General features: G+C 39.3%; 1 long non-coding RNA gene across 1 annotated transcript; it reads right to left on the bottom strand.

Moving 5' to 3' along the window:
• Positions 1-4,641: 4,641 nt before the first annotated feature.
• Positions 4,642-14,133, bottom strand: LOC311437711. The gene is made up of 2 exons (XR_014693653.1): positions 13,906-14,133; positions 4,642-4,982 (listed from the first exon to the last, which is right to left on the bottom strand). It is a non-coding gene; the product is annotated as an uncharacterized lncRNA (long non-coding RNA).
• Between the last annotated feature and the right edge of the window lie 685 nt (positions 14,134-14,818).

Genomic DNA, 14,818 nt, shown 5'->3' with positions numbered 1-14,818 from the left:
GCAAATGGTAGGGCTGTGTTTCCACCCCAGGGCAGTCAATTCCAAATATACTGAATGCCCCTCCAAGTGAAAGCAAATTGTGGCCTGCATGCTGCTGCTAGAGGGATAGAGAAAAATGCATTAGCAATATCGATTGTAGCATACCACTTGTCTGCCTTTGGCTCTAGTTCGTACTGGAGTTCTAGCATGTCCGGCACTGCAGCACTCTGGTGGCGTGACTTCATTCAGGCCCCGACAGTCCACTGTTAGCCTCCACTCGCCATTGGACTTCCGCACTGGCCATATAGGACTGTTAAAAGGTGAATGAGTCTTGCTGATCACTCCTTGGCTCTCCAGATCGTGAACTAACTCATGGATGGGAATCAGGGAGTCTTGGTTGGTGCGATATTGCTGCCGGTGCACAGTTGTAGTCGCAATTGGCACTTGCTGTTCTTCAATCCTCAGCAATCCTACAGCAGAAGGGTCTTGTGAGAGACCAGGCAGGGTAGACAGCTGCTTAATCTTCTCTGTGCTCAAGGCAGCTATGCCAAAAGCCCACCGATACCCTTTTGGATCCTTGAAGTACCCTTTCTTGAGGTAGTCTATGCTGAGGATGCATGGAGCCTCTGGGCCAGTCACGATGGGGTGCTTTTGCCACTCATTCCCAGTTAGACTCACTTCAGCTTCCAATACAGTTAGCTCTTGGGATCCCCCCGTCACTCCAGAGATAGAGATGAGTTTTGCCCCTTGGTGGCCTGACGGCATTAGGGTACAGTGTGCGCCTGCGTCCACTAAAGCTTTATATTTCTGCGGTTCTGGTGTGCCAGACCACTGAATCCACACAGTCCAGTAAATCCGGTTGTCCCTCTCCTCTACCTGGCCAGAGGCAGGGCCCCACTAGTCCTGGTCGGAGTGTCTATCAATTAATTCTTCCAAATGTGAAGCAGAAGTCTCTTCGTCAGGGTCAGGAGTAATACTATCCCTTCTACTGCCTCTGTGAGACTGCCCAACAGAAACTGGGGCAGCAATCCTCCTAGGGGCCCTCTTTGCTGCTGTTGTATCTTTCTGTAGCTCACGTACCCAAGCAGCTAGGGCTGAGGTCGGTTCACCGTTCCACTTCTTCATATCTTCCCCGTGGTCATGTAAATAAAACCACAAGGTACCTCGCGGTGTGCGTCCCGGATTCTCCCTTGTTTGAGCCGGAGACTGCTGGCGCTTGAGGGCCGAAAGATTTTTCAAACTAGGTGAGGATGAAGCTATGTGTTCATCTAACCATTGGGACAGTCTCTCCACAGCTGAAATGCAGTCCTGTACTGGGGCAGAGTGATTTTCTTCATATTTATGAAGCTGGTTGGACGCGTTGTCCACAGTTGGCCCTATCCCCTCCTCCCAATCCATTGCTGCCAGTGTGCTGGCATGTGTTGGGGGTGCAGTCCGTACAAACTTCCGCCACATGGATGCTGTGCTTTGGACTTCATCAGGATCTTTAGGTGCCTGGGCATTGTTTAAATCACTACAAAGCATCTCCAGCATAGCTAATTCCCACAGCTGCTGGAGGCCCTTATCCATAGTGGTCCATTTGCTTACTTGGTATACAATATCTTCTTTGTGGGGATACCTTTCTTTCACAGCTGTTAGGAGTTGCCTCCAGAGGCTAAGAACTTGTGCCTCTCCCACTTACTCTATCAATGAGCCTTTCTCTAGAGAGGGATCCCAGCTGCTTGGCTTCATTGCCTTCTAGCTGTTGGGTATTGGCCCCACTATCCCAGCATCGAAGCAGCCAAGTGAGGATGTGCTCACCTGGATGACGACTGAAGTCTTTTCGTATTTCTCGCAGCTCACTCAAGGATAGAGACCGAGAAGTTTCTGATTCATCTATGATTTCAGTCTCTTCTCCGTGATGTTGCCGTGATGACACTGCTTTAGAGCTGCCTGCCTTTTCCTCTTCTCCCTCATCCGTAGGAGGAGCTTCTTCCCTTACTAAACGACTTGATCTCCGTTTCCACTGTTTTGTCTTTACTGTAGGGGTGACTGATACCATAGATGGTTGGTCCTCTGGGGTGGTCACAGTGTGTGCTGTCTCATCATCAAATTCAGGAACCTCCCTATCCCCTTTTTTTATTGCCCAGGATGCTGGGCAATGTTAATTGACATTTGATAGGCATAAGCCAGACCCCAGAAGAGTGCAGCAAGCTGGTGGAGTTCTCTAGTATTGCCAGGGTCAGGGCATACATCTTTCAAACATTCTACCAGTTTTCTTGGATTTTGTACTTGTTCAGGGGTGAAATTTAGAACCATTGGAGGAGAAAACCATGATAGGTACCTGCTCAAATCCCCCCACACACCTTGCCACCCACAACTACTTTGTCTGGGGACAGGTCCTTGGACAATATTCTTAATAAATTGCTTTACCTTGGGGAAGAAGACAAACACTAGACCTAGTAATAGGAGGATAATATCTGACCAAGGGTATCCAAGATAATGAAAGCCTGCTGTAATTAGCCCACAGGGAGAAAAGTAGAAGGCACCACCCCCGATATTATTCACTGACTGCTAGGGGCAAAAAAGAAGGCGCTGTAATTCTTAATATTTTCAATAAGATAATCTCCATGAGACCAGGAGGATAACAATGCTGGGCCTGAATACCAAACAAAACTGAAGGCCAGTATGTTACAGCACAACATGATAAAAAAAACAAGCACAGACTTAAACACTTTCTCCGATTGGATGTAAAGGAAAAAAGAAAACAGAGAGTGGACTACATACAACATAGCCACACAGAAAAGTATTACCAGAAAACCAAACATTATGACTATCAATAGAGTCATAAGTTCATAATGAAGTTGTAAATACTTCAACCAATGCTATTGTTATCTCAACCCTCAAGCCCCACGTTGGGCACCAAAAAGGACTGTGGTGGTTTTACTCAAGTAGGCAGCCGAGCTCCACCACAACCGCTCTCTCACTCCCCCTCTCCTCAAAGAGGAAGGGGGAGAAAATACAACACAGAGAACTTGAGGTTTGAGATGAGAAAGGTTTAATTAAAGGGAAAGGGAATGGGGAGGAAAAAAAGAAACAAAAGAAACAATCAGTCCGCCTGGAAGCACAGAGAAAGGGAAAAAAAAATTATTCTCTACTTCCCATCAACGAGCGGTGTTCGGCCATGTCCTGGGAAGCAGGGCCTCAAAACGCATAGTGGTTGTTCAGGAGGAACAGCCCCCTCCCCCATGAGAGCCCCCCTTTTATTGCTGAGTGTGACATCAGGTGTTATGGAATATCCCTTTGGTTGGTTTAGGTCAGCTGCCCCGGCAATGTCCCCTCCCCATCACTTGCCCACCCTCAGCCTGCTGGCTCTTAGGGGCTTGGAAGGAGTCCTGATGCTGTGCCAGCACTACACAGCAATAGACACAACACTGGAGTGATATCAGTGCTGTTCCAGCTATGAGTGCAGAGCACAGCACTGTGTGGGCTGCTGCAGGGAAAAGGTGACTCCAGCTCAGACAGACCCAACACAAGAGTGGGGATGGTGCCTCTGAACAGGGTAACCTGCCAGTTTGTAATTTCCTATAACACACAGTTCCGTGGGCAGAAAAACAAAACATTGAATCAAGATTTTACATTTTGCTGATGTTTGTTCTTTGAAAGAAAAACTTCACTGGGCTTCCAGTGGAAGTAGAATGTAACTAGGATGTAAGACACATGAAAGGTCAGAACAAAGACTAAGAGGATGCCAGACCTATGAATGAATCAAAGAATTGCAGAATCACAGAGTGGCCGAGGTTGGAAGAGACCTCTGAAGATCATCTAGTCCAGCCCTTCTGCTGAACAGGATCATGCAGAGCACATTGTGCAGGATGGCATCCAAGTGGGTACGGAATATCACCAGAGAAGGAGACTTCACAACCTCTCTGGGCAACCTGTTCCAGCGCTCTGTCACTCTCACAGTAAAGAAATTCCCTCTCATATTCAGCCATAACTTGCTGTGCTTCTGTTTGTGCCTGTTGCCTCTCGTCCTGTCACTGGGCGCAACTGAGAAGAGACTGGCTCCATCCTTTTGACACCCTTCCCTCAGATATTTATATACATTAATGAGGTCAAATGTATATCTAAGGCAAATCTACAGCCTTACGTATCATCCTGAATACTAATGGTTCCAGACTGATGGCTGTAGTATTCTTTGGGGATTATCACTGACAACTCTGAATTGGAGTTTATAAATGTGTGATATTCATAATGTTACAAGCCACAACTTCAAAGAAGGGCATCTCATTCAAGTTTTTTTATTACCTCTGGCAAAATAATGTCTACTGCTTTTACTCAGTGCTTTTGAGATGTTGTTTTTCTTCCCAAGGCTCTTAAAACTGTTGGTTTCCACTACACTGCTGATTTTATAAGTGTCAGTCTGATGCCAGAAACAATTGTTTTTCCTTTTTTTTCCTTTTAAAAAAGATTAGTTATGTCTAAATTGCTTCTCTGTCAAGTCCAAGCTTTGCTTATATCATCACTTCCTTAGAACAAACCCTTTGCTTTTCCCAGAACTTCTCATACCTTCAGTGCACATTAGAGAGATAGTCTGAGACTGGGTATCATCTGCTTTGGTGACACTGAGATGAGATTTCAAAGAGCATCCCAGATTGAAAGCAGCAGTCTTGTCACTGTAGGTTGCATGAATCAAAACATTTTTTATTCAAGGGTTGCCTAGTGCACATCGTGAAATTTTCAGAAGTAGTCAAAGTAGGGATGTAAAGCTGAACTGTCAAAAACACATCCTAAAACCAATATTACTTTTCACGTAAATTGATATATTATAATAGCCCATATTATGATATGATAATGAAGGCTGTTTCTGAGTTCCCACCTGGGACATGGAGCAGAAGGGCAGGAATGGGGACAAGAGCAGATATTTTTCCTCCTCTTTCCCTCTGTTCTTCATCTCTCATTATCAGCTGTAAGCTTTATTATCCCAGCTTGGGTTTCAGACCTCTTTTTGGCTGATGTAGGATCTGGGAACAGAGAGAAGTAGAAGAAATTCATCAAATGGAGATTGTCACTATGCAGCATAAATATTTCTTTACTTGTAATGTTAACAAATCATTATACTGGCTAAGACAAAGGCCAGGACAGAAGTCCAGGCTTTGTGCAGAGTATGAATGTCCACAAACTGCCTTACTACCTACCAGAGCTGCTGGAGATCAATTAAAACTTATGAAGTTTCTAGGAAGCACTACAAAGAAAGACATGAAGAGATTAAGAATTCTCTCACCAGAGCAGGGTGTAAATAGCACATTATATATTGACCTTAAGGTTGCACAAGGTTGCACACAAAATATGAATAACAGCTTTTTTTTTGTGCTTTGAGTGAGGCAGGTGTTCCTTGGAAAACAAAAACTTGAAAGCAAACCCTTGGAATAGGTTTAGTATACATCACAGGCAAAAGAGAAAAAAAGATTTTGTGTAAATTGCTTTAATTTGAGGACTCAAATGTCAGAGAGAGAAAAATGATTATAACACTGCTTTTTGGGGGGTCAAAGTTTAATGAAGAAATACACATGGAAATAGGCAAGTCTGCTATAGCAGTTAGCTTTTAAATACTTAAATATTCATAAAAAAATTAATTATGGTTTTATTAGCATGGTAGGTGGCAGAATTAGTAATTCTGTTTCCCTGTAATAAGGTATCATATTTTATTTTTTTTTTAATTTTCTCTGTAAGAGGGAGGCATCACAATCTGTAGACAATCAGTATTTCCATGGCATTGTAATGCATCTACTGATCAGGCTTTATGAACAATTACTTGCAAATATATCCTTACCTAAGGAACACTTTATGTTACTTAGGTGTTCATGACCAAAAGCACATGTAATGTAGTATTGATATATGTAAAACATATATCCTCACTTAAAGGAAACGTAAAATCAATATCCAGTAAAATCATCTGTCCCTCTTTCATCATTACCCACTGTGTAATCTCACTAAATGAAAGTACTTGTGTTAAAGCAACCTTGTAATATTGAGTCATATTATAGTCTCCTGGTAGTCCCCTCCCTCCCCCCTGTTTTTTTTTTTTTTTTAATTTTTTTTATTATTATTTTTATTATTTTTATTATTTTTTTATTTAGCAGTTTGGGCTGTCTGAACTATCAGCATATTTGTTTTTCATTTTGCTTTCTTTTTTTTTATTCCTGAATTTTTAACTCCGAATACACACCAAGATATTGCATTGGCAATTATTCATTGAATATGTACTTCAGATATTCAGTATGTAAGAGTATGTAATTTGTCACCTAAATCAAATGGAATGTGCCTTTGCTCTCTGGCAAGATTAATCGAATTATTTTTGTAATGGCTGAAAAACAAATTATACTAAGGAATAACATTTGACATTCTCAATTAGTTGTATTTAACTGAATACCATCTGAAGGGCATGTTAAACATCTGATGAAGCTCTGGATTCTCATAACTAATCTCAACAATTATTAATAAATGAAACTTTAAAATAACAAAACAAAACCCTAAGGGTGTCTGTTAAAAACAAAGGTTTTTTTTTTTTTTTTTTCCCTTATTACTGGCATTAAACCAAAAATATATATAGGTATACAATTTGATTTCCATAAATTATTCTAATGACTTGTCCTATCTCTCTAAATTAGTAAGAATGTATATCACTTTCCAGTCATATCATGGATGAGAAGGCCTTAAAAACCAAGTTACTGTCTCATTAGGCTTCAGCAAATTTGCAAAACTGTGTTTTCCTCAGCTTTACTATTACCAAGAATGATAAATCCAATTGAGAGTAGATGATTTCTAGTTAGACCATATATTCTCTACGTATAGAGACAAAGAAAAAGGAACTGAGAAAGACATTGATTTATTAATGAAGGCAACTCAATTCTCATGTCCCCATGTTTAGCACTGAAGAAAAATATTGACACACATAATGGTTTCTCAGTAAGAATACTATGAAAACACTGTTGAACACATAAGCTATCCCTTAACTGCACATGTTCATACATAGTTGTCAAGTGTTAGATAAAGAAAGCCATCTGGTTATCTATATATTGACTTTCTATCAAATGGGATAATTTCTTAATGTATACTGTAGACAAACTGTCCTTATTACTGAAGTTTCAATAGTTAAATGTGGAGAAGTGTCCAATATATCCTTTCATTTACAGTAAGATTTGATCATTTTAATTAATGAAATATTTGTATTGATATTGCTAATATTTAAAAATTCCATTTAAAGTGTGGAAAATGTCATCTGCATGAATTAAACTAGAACATGAAGCATTTACAATGGATAAACACTCTACATGAGGTTTATGTAGTATCATTTACCATTTTGATGGTAATAGCTAAACAACAGAAAATATGATATAGGGTGTTTATTTCATGGGGATAAAGTGATGACAGAGGCAAGAATCTATCTGTTATCATACTACTTATTTTCAAAGAAGATATAAAATAGTTTCTGTAAACAGGGAAGAAATAAAATAGCAGGCTGCAGTTACTTTTCCCACAGTTGTATACTTCTTTCCTTCCAGATGTCAGTCCGGGCAAGTCTCATTCTTTGCTTTCTCTTACCTTTTTCTTTTCAGTCCCTGTCAAACTACCTTTCTGATTACCTTTCTTTCTTCAGCATAGAACTGCTTAGAGAGTTATGCCATTATGTTTCTGAAAAGATGACTTCTCCCTATATAAAGTGACACTTTTGACTAAACTGGTGTTGACTGATGTTGAAAGCTGATTTAGGCATACCTTAGTTTTTGAGTACAGTTTCCCCAAAGCATCTAATTGCTGTGTTGTTGTTGTTGTTTTAAATAATGGATTGCTATCTACTTCTTCAATGAAATATAAAATGGTTTTGCCCCAAGTAGTATTTTTGTTAAGTATTTCTATTTCCTTGTGAGCGTCTAGGTGTGCAATCTCCTGATATCTCAGATTTATAAAGTATGGTGAGACTATAAAATATATGTGCAGAGATCAGTTGAAATCTGTAAGGGAGATCCTAAATGTGCTGTGGTGTAATTCAAGATGGAGATGAGTTGAAAAAGCTAACTGGAAGGCTGCCAGGATTGGATAACAAATGTGACCTTGATCTTTAAAGCTCTTCTCCAGATAAATGAGAGTGCCTTTACAAAAGATTTGACCTGCTGCTCTTTTGAGCGAGAGGTAACACTGAGATCTTCTGGGGCACTGGCAGAATTATTTCCTCTGCTACACTGCACTCAATTATAGACAGCAGAATGATAGTTCACTTTCTTAAGTGTGAAACTACCCAGTTTTAAAAGTTCTTCCTCTCAAAGCACTTATCACATGCCAGAGACATGTGTTAATTACAATGAAGAGTCTGAGCATTTTAATTTGGCAGTGGCATAATTGCTGGAGTAATCAGTAACAGCAAGATACAGAAGATGCAGCTTTCGTTCCTCTACTGACTGTGATGTTCTTTTTGATCCAAACACATAGTCCAAAGCCACTGTAATTTTTCCCTTCTTCATAAAACAACCTACATTTGAACATAAATGAGAGTAGCTAAATAAATAAAAAGTGTGATGTTCAAACCAACAGTTTGAACATACTACTCAATTGTAATTTAAATTGTAGTTTTATACTCATTTTTACATAATTTTATGCATAATTTATAGTTAACCTTCAATAACTTCCCTTTATGTCCAGTGGAATAACTCATATGAACTATTAACAAAGGATAGCTTTTCTTTTTTCAAATACTGGTTTGCTCATAATGTTCCCAACAAGTAGATTTCTGGCAGTTATTGATGAATAAGCATTAATAATACAAGTCTCTGGAATGTAAAAATATCTCCAAACACATGCCCACAGCATTTACAACAAGAGATCCCACAGCTTTGATACCTGCTTTTTATGTTGGTTTGTCACAGACCTCAGTATGACAAGTGTCAAGGGGACATTTTTCTGTTATCTGATATTTAGCTGTTAAATTTGGATATTAAGAAATACTCTTACCATCCTTGACCATAACAACATGGAAGACTTACTGTAAATGATTTATAGTGAAATATTTTTTTTATTTGGGCTCAAAAATTTGGGGACATTTTAGTACTTTTACTCTTGGTATCTAACCAGACTGCAGATAATAATGAACAAAATTTTGTTATGGTCTTATAAGTAAAAAATAAGTATTTCTGTATGAAAAATGAAAAGACTGAAACAAATGTTTTTGGAGCTAGACTGACAAAGTCACGTTTATATTGCCAATAGGGTGCAGATCTCAGTGAAAACTATTGTTGCAATTGTACCTTAGTTTTCTGCCAAGAAAGCTCTGTCCATTCTATATAGAATAGATTTCCTGGGTGCAAATTAACATGCGCACAGCCTGAACAGGAGGAAAGGATACACATACGGGTTACTAGCCTTTCTGGGCACTTATGTGTATAATTCAGATACCAAAAACTCTTTCCTGGTGTTGGATGTGCTTAAAATCTCATCGTACTCACTTTCCCACCACTAAAACTCATTGAGCACTCAAATATCTCTTCTGACTATGCTTAGAGGTAGATAAGACTCCACAGAGCCTACAGCCAGGCATCCCTCCTGGGACAGCATTTTTCTCTGACTAATGTATAGAAAAGACACTGAGGCTCAGTGATGCAATTTATACCCAATGATACTCAGTTATGACTGTAACTCATCTGTATACATTGGCATTCGTACTGCAGCTTCCCTTAAACTCCTTTTTCTCCATGCAGTGTACTCTCATTTTTTTCTTGTTTGACCATATATTCTTCTTTCTTGCTAAAAGCAGTAAAAATTGAAAAACTGAAACAGAGAAGTGATGGAAAGAGAGCTCTTTCTAACTCAATGCAATTTGCTCCCCTGCTTTCAAGTCAGAGTTACTTCCTGTATTGGCAAAAAATAAATTGAAACTTTTTGCTGCTCAGAGCCCTTACACCTGTTAAGGTAGCTATAGACATCACTGACAAAATTATTTACTGTGTTTAGATTGGAGAGTTTACACTAACAGTGATTTCAGAGTCATCACCGGTATGGTAGCTATTCAGATGCCATTAGGCTAGGTCTGCATCACTGATAATTAGGAAGTCAACTTCTTACTTTTGAAAAGTGCAAATTGATCCAAAAGTAACTATGAGAAACTGAATAACAAACCATACAAATTAACACATTTAAGACTATGCACACACTGAATTAATTTACATATTTAGTAGGTTCTGTTATATTTTTGAAGCTGTAAATCTTTCTAATCATGGAAGACATTTTTTATATTAGCACAGCATCTGAGTGCCTCAGTTATTGATGTATTAGTGTGTTAATCCTCATCACGCTCCTGAGAAGGAAGATAACATCTCTTCATTGTTCTGGGAGAATAACAACAAGACTGATATATTAAATATTTTCATTAAGATTAAACAGGAAATGCATTGCAGAATATTTCCTTCATATTTCATGTTCTATATTAACAATCTAATTGTTAGTCCATCCTTTTGTAATTCTTTTTTTTCAGGAATATATATATTTTTTCAGTTTGAAGGTTTTGTTTCTTTGTGTATTGAAATGGTGAGGAACACCTGGACTGTTATGAAAATGTCCAATTTAATATACTTTGTGTTACCATAAAAATAGATAAAATACTCCAGTGATCTTTCATCTTAAAAAGAAATCACCAATGTTCACGAATTAAATAAATTTAGAATCACCTGATCTGTGGGAGGAGGGCTGCCTCTGAGACAATTATTTTGAGTATAAAGTTTGGACACGATAATTACAAGTGAAACAAAGGTGCTTTTTGGGCATAAATTCAACAAATGATTTTTACAATCCTAAACGTAGATCTCCAGATTGTAATAACAATAAAAAACCCACAACTAACCAACAAACAAAAAACCCACCACCACCACCAAAAAAACGCACCTTTCTGTATATAACAGCCCTTTAATAGCAACCTTTTGTTGGATGCTGGGCAGATTGCTAACTTCCTTCTGGGAATTGATTGAAATAACATTGAAGCTACTGAAGCTAATCAGTAATCAGACTTCTCATCCTCTATTCAGGACTTTCTTTTGGCTGTGTCAAGAGGGCTGTAGCACAGTGACCCTGAAAGAGTCCTCTACAGATTGCATGCCTTTATAAACTAACTGTACTCTGAATGGAGTAGATTGAATTGTTGGAAGTAGTTCACATCATCTAGTCAGCTTCAGAAAGTCAATATTCTTGATGTGGCTGGAAAATCTTGAATTTCGTGTCACCCTTCAGCTTTCTGTAGTAACCCTTTCAATGCAGCTCCATGACACCCTTTCTAAATAAAGTGGAACGTAAAACACACTCTGTTGTTCAGGAGGAATAGTCTACATATTGTGTGTAGGGGCTCAAACCCTTTGAAATATTTCAACACTGGTCTGAGATAGAAACCTAATGCTTCCAATAATGTGGATTCTGTTTGGTTTTAAGGTTAAGCTGACCTAACGAACAGTCTAGAGGATGCTAAATGAGATTTAGGCACATGAAAAAAGTATGTATGGTGCTAGAATTAAAAGGTCCTACATATAAGGTGGTTTGGTACTTGGTACTGAATAGAAATCTAGCAATATTATACATTTTCATGTTTAAGAACTGAAAACTGATAAATGGAAGAATTCAAAATATTAATGACAACTTTGTCCTTTTCTAAACCCTAATAGATCAAAAAATATTATTTCTGCAAGCATTTCAATGTTACATTTGACTAAAGAAATTCTACTGACATACTGTGGAATAATCAAATAACCCTACAGTATTTGAGAAGTTGTTTTTCAATGCATGGAGGGCTGTTTCTGTGTATGTGTGTGTTTTTTTTGTTTTGTTTTCTTTTCTTTGCACAAGATTTTTTTATATAGTTTTGTAAGCATTTGCTTTAGAATAACAATCATGCTGCAGAAGAATTTTTGAAATGTGAGGCAAATCAAAACGCTAAATTGTGCCTTCACTTGTGCACATCCTCTGGAAAAAAAAAAAAAAAAAAAAAAAAAAAAAAAAAAAAAAAAGATGAGATACAGATTACACATGGAACAAACCCAAACAAAATTTCAAAGATAATGACAGAGCTTCATTAAAGCACTGGAATGGATGCTACTTGAGTTGGCCAGGCTTGGGTGGGAAGGAGGATTTGAGACCTCACAGATGAATGCATTAAAATAAATGCAGTAAGAAGGGCTCTGCTTCAAATTCCTGACGTTATCTTTCTGCCTTAAAACTACTTTTCAATGCTTATAAGAGAGAACTGAGGCAGAATCAGGTTCTTATAACAATATGTCGTGCTGGATGGAAAAGATCTAGTATAAAATTGGAGGCTGAATAGCTCTGTTGTATTTTGTTCATGCTAATATATGTTGTTGACAACAGTTTAAGAATCACTAGGGAATAGATAGAGCCTTGGTTTCAGTCATTCCCTAGTGCAGCAGCTGGACACAGTGATGAATCAGAATGTGGTAGGTTTCCTAAAGTCTAAAAGTGGGATTTCCTTCTCAAGAGAGCTCTGGAAGGATTGTATCCTGAGGAGCAACTGTGAGAAACAATACAATTGTTTCTATGCTCTTATGCACAAAGCTACCTACAATGTATTACTCAGGACTGTAGCTGAAGGAAACTCCAGGCAAAAGCTTTTCTTAGTGAAAAATGCTTCTGCCGGAAACAAATCACAATTTCATTTTAAATTTCTCACAGCGTTTAAGCTTAAAAAAAAAAAAAAGAAAAAGAAAAAAAAAAGGTGGAAAAGCAGAAAAACACTAGGAGTTTTGACTTGGCATGTCAAAATGATGTTTTAATGTAAAATGCACCTCAGTTTAATAAGGAGAACAAAATCTTTGTTTGCAAAAGACAAATAAAAGAGTTCAAACTAAAGCATTATTTATCAGCTTGAAATAAACTGTTCATTCAAACATTTAATTTCAAGAGCTCTTCATTCCAGTGTGAAAAAAAATGGAAAGAAAGAGTTTTTGACAGCAACCTGAAATAATTTTCTTTTTGCAATCTGAAATAGAGTTACTCATTCAAATGTATTTAGGCCTGCATTTAAAGAGTAGACTAGCTCTAATATAAACTCTTTCATACTTATGTGATAAAAGCATTGTAACATACTTCTATGTAAGGTGAAAAACATTTTACTTGCAAGGACAGTATAAAACACTGGATTAAAAATTCTATTTCTTTCAGAACTTTCCCATTACTTTCAGAACTTTAATCTGATGCTCTTTGAACAGTCACTAACTCAGGGCTGCCAGCTGAACAATTGTTAAGTATTTATAATAAAATCAGTCCCATTAATTTCCTAAAGAATTGATATTGACTTAAATTTTTGTAAAGTTATTTAAAATTTTGGCAATGTTTCAGAAGTCATTGTTACCTCATTTCCAAAAATGAGCATCAATGAATTTCCCTTAATGCATAAAATGCAAAAATCAATTAAAAGAAATCTAATTGGTTTAATACCACCTGGTTTCAAATTATGCTGATGGCACCAGATCAAAACTCTTAATCCACTCTCCAATTAGAGTTGGAAAGTGGATAATTCATTCTACTTACTAATATGATGTGAATAGAATAATGGTAAATAAAAATCTAGAAGCAAATTAGAAAAAATAATAAATTTAATCATTAGAAGTGACTCGAAGCATACAGTAGTAACAGTTCTAATGGGCATTTTTCTTCCTCCCACATGAGTGAATTTTCTGAAAACAGAGGTTAAATAAAAGGGATTAAGGATTCAGGGGGGTGGGGAAAGAAGGGAGGAGAAAAAAAAGGTTTCTCCACCAAATAAGTCACCTAATAACAAATGAGAGGTCTCCAGGTCTCCTCAGGGTTAAATTGTTTAGAGGAAGATTTCTCAATATTTCTGTACAGATGCTTGCTATCTGAGAGGAAGAATGTACTAGTGAAAGCTTTTATAATAACCTTATCACATCAGAGTCTTGGCTAGTAGTCTCAAGAAACTCCAAGAATTTTGAATGCTTCTTTCGCCATTTGCCGAGGCGATCGGCTCCGGGGCAGACGCGTTCTGCAGCGGAGCGGGGGATCGGGCCAGGCAGGGCTAATTTTTTCCGGCATCGAGCCTACTTGAGGGAGCCGCCAGGACCCGGCAGCCCTCGTGAGGGAGGCTGACGAGGCGAAGGCGGAGCCAGCAGCGCCCCCTCCCCAGCCGTTCAAAAGCAGCCCCTAGGGAGCGCGAGCGACCGGGAGCGCGGCGACCAGGGCGGGCAAACAGGGCGTGGCGCGTCAGAAGGGAGTGGAGCGGCATTTAGCGCGGCAGTTCGCGCAGGCAGGGCAGAGCGTTCCCCCTACACACAAGCAACACCTCGTTAACAACAGCCGTAACTAGGTGATAATGGTCGCCACCAGGCACGGTGCGCTCTCCAGAAAGTCGGTACACACGCAGACCGACTACCCGTTAAAAAATGCAGCAGTTCAGGTCACCGGATGCAGGGAGTGTCTGAGCCTGTTGCTGCCATCGGCGGGAGGCAGAGAAACTGCGTGCGTGAGGTGCGAGCAGGTGGATGATCTGGTCCGCATGGTGGCGGAGCTCAAGGAGGAGGTTGAGAGGTTGAGGGGCATCAGGGAGTGTGAGCGGGAGATAGACTTCTGGAGTAACTCCCTGCAGGGCCTCAAGGGGAGGTGCCGAGGTGAGACTCCTCAAATGGGGGCGGACCCCCTGCCCTGTCCCCGTCGGGCAGAGGGAGGGGATCTGGGAGCTGAGGAGGAATGGAAACAGGTCCCTGCTCGACATCGCAGGCGATGCTCTCCCCTTCCGGCCCCACCTTCCCAGGTGCCCTTACGCAACAGGTTTAAGGCCCTAGAGATTGAGAGGCCG

This window comes from Aythya ferina, assembly GCF_964211825.1.
Source record: "Aythya ferina genome assembly, chromosome: 5".
In the NCBI taxonomy this organism is placed as follows: domain Eukaryota; kingdom Metazoa; phylum Chordata; class Aves; order Anseriformes; family Anatidae; genus Aythya; species Aythya ferina.
Note: the sequence above shows the minus strand (reverse complement) of the source record. Positions and strands in the feature narration are given on the sequence as shown.